This window comes from Pteropus vampyrus, unplaced genomic scaffold (genome assembly GCF_000151845.1).
Source record: "Pteropus vampyrus isolate Shadow unplaced genomic scaffold, Pvam_2.0 Scaffold1, whole genome shotgun sequence".
Classification (NCBI taxonomy): Eukaryota; Metazoa; Chordata; class Mammalia; order Chiroptera; family Pteropodidae; genus Pteropus; species Pteropus vampyrus.
In genome coordinates this window covers 20,226,203-20,228,684 of record NW_011888782.1, presented here as the reverse complement: position 1 = coordinate 20,228,684, position 2,482 = coordinate 20,226,203, and the positions used below count along the sequence as shown (strand labels likewise).

At 47.2% G+C, this 2,482-nt stretch overlaps 1 protein-coding gene and 1 pseudogene across 1 annotated transcript in view; both read right to left on the bottom strand.

Annotated features, from left to right (window-relative positions):
* The window catches only part of ITGA9 (integrin subunit alpha 9), a 281,374-nt gene that overhangs the window by 257,756 nt on the left and 21,136 nt on the right, over positions 1-2,482 (bottom strand). The gene's annotated exons all lie outside the window — the stretch shown is intronic.
* LOC111736394 lies at positions 1,687-1,805 on the bottom strand (annotated as a pseudogene).

Here is a 2,482-nt window from a genome sequence, read left to right as displayed (position 1 = left end):
AGGAAGGATCTGAAAACATGACCCAGAAAAGAAATGGTGTAGCCCTCCCAGTGTGGAGTCCCCTGGAAGATGACCAAGCCTCCCCAAAAAGACGCACCATACAGCTGGAGGTAATGTACTTTCTACCATCTAGCCAAAAGCCACCTGGAGAGCCTGGGGGATGCAGAAAGAGGGGCTTCGTGGACCTGCCCTGGCACGGGAAACACTGTCACTGATGGTGTATGGTGACACTACATACTGACACCTCTGTCTCTCTTGTTCCACACAAGGAAATGGGGAGGATCTCTCCAGGTCAAAAGAAAACAAATGGAGAAGCTCTCCTCTACCTCTCCCCCGGTCCCCAACACTCCGCCCTGACAGAGGGGCCATTCTGTTGCTTAACATGTTCTAGGCACTGTGTTAGCTGTGTCTACTCACACCACTTCACTGATCCCTGAGAGCCTACACTGCCATTTATTAACTTATAAAACTCCTTAGGCTCAGAGAGGTGAAGCGAACTGTCCAAGGTCACACAGTCAGTCTGTGGCAAAGCCAAGATTCCACCCCAAGTTCAGCAGACTCAGAAATTCACATTCTGTTTACCTCTGTGGCCTATCAAAGGTTTTGCAAAGTGAGTGATTATACAAAACCTAGGAAATGACCAGTCATCAGATATAATTCCATGGGTAAAGACATGGAGATGGAGAGATATTCAGCTCAGGTGACTCAAATTAATTACATGTGAAACTGACATTGCTGGGCACTGGCTCACGGCTGCCCCTGGGTACCTTCGGGCTGGGGCTACCCAGAATCATAACCCAGTAACCCCACGTTACCCCCTGGGTTCTAGGCAAGTCCCTGGTACCATTAAAAGCAACATACTTAATTTTGAAACTTTTATACTTAAATATACAATATACTTAAATTCGAAACAAAATAAATAATACAAAGGAACAATGAAGCCATGATTGCAACACAGTGCCACTTCCTGCAGCTCAGAGTGTCTACTGGAGGAGAAGGGGGGAAGAGGACCCTGGGGAGACATCCAGAGTAATTTAGTTTCTAATAACACTCACCACAGAGCCTGGTAACATTTTCCAGTAAGTGGCCATTAACTGACTGCTAAATTACAATGGAATGTCAAGTGAGTTTCTCCTCTTCCACGGGAGGCGAAAGCAGTTCCTCCCGCTTGTCCTGTTATTACAAGGAGAACTCACATGCCTGCCAGAAAGCAACCCGGGGCGAACGGAACTCGCTTGTTCTTTGCAAAATCTTGCACCACGGCTGCGAGGGGGCTTGTGCAAAATCATAAATAGATCCTGCATCAAATTGTATGATGGCAAAAAAACAATCAAAATTAATCATATAGCACAATGGCAAGAAACATGAAATCATTCCAACCTGAACAGCTATGTTAAGTCTGGAAGGTCTGGAAAAACCACATGCACGCCATCGACTCTAGGGGCTAAACGCCCAATTGTAACTCACAAACAAATGAAACACAGAAAGGAGATTCAGATGCCACAAGCAGAATGAGACTACACAGTAGGACACACCAGTTCGGCCTCATAAATTTATGACATTAAGAATTATTAGGCATTCTTTCACATTTTATTTATTTATTCATTCATTTTTTTAGACGAGGCAACCCTTGGTTGACCTCACAGATTTCAAGGACCTTGTCAGCTTACAATCCCTTATTTTTTACGCCTATAGCACCTGGTCTTCCTAGGTGGTCTCCCATCCAAGCACTAACCAGGCCCGATCCTGCTTAGCATCCGAGATCAGATGGGATCAGGCTTGTTCAGGGTAGCATGGCCATAAACTCAATCTTCCATGTTTTAAAGAAGAAACGTGTCTCAGTGTCTCTTTTGTGACAGGGACTCAAAAATAGTAAGAACACTTCACTGTCCCTTTCCACCTCATCCCTAAATTGTACAGGTGAGTTCTATGCCGGGAGCAGGATCCAGGGTTTCTGAGGTAGCCACAACCATACTGGGAGTTGGGAGTAACCCACTCTTGGTCCCAAAGTAAAGGCCAGGTAGAGCCCTTTCACTAGCACCCCTGCCTCAGCCAGCATCAGGGCACCAATGAGGCTAGCCCTTGTCCAGTATAGGGACTGCATCAGAGGTCTGAGGCACCATCCCACTGGCTTTGATGTTTCTGAAACCCCAGGGTCTATACCTGCCTTCTCAGGATGTTCTAGACAAGGAGTCAAACCACGTGGGGTTCCTGACTCATTCCCATACCCCATAATTCCTGCAGGCCATGTTCCAACCTCCCAGGATCCCTGTGACTCTGTGATTAACCCCTTAACTTGAAACAGGATCCATACCCAGTGCTTCCACCCCACCCACCCCATCACACACCCTTTGAGGACAGGGCAGCTGTGGCAACTCTAGGTAGGCTCAGCTGGCGTTACTGGCTTAGACGGTTTCACACACCAGGCCTCCCACAGCCTTCCAGACTCCTCCTCAGCTTCTCTGTCTAGATGACCTTTCAG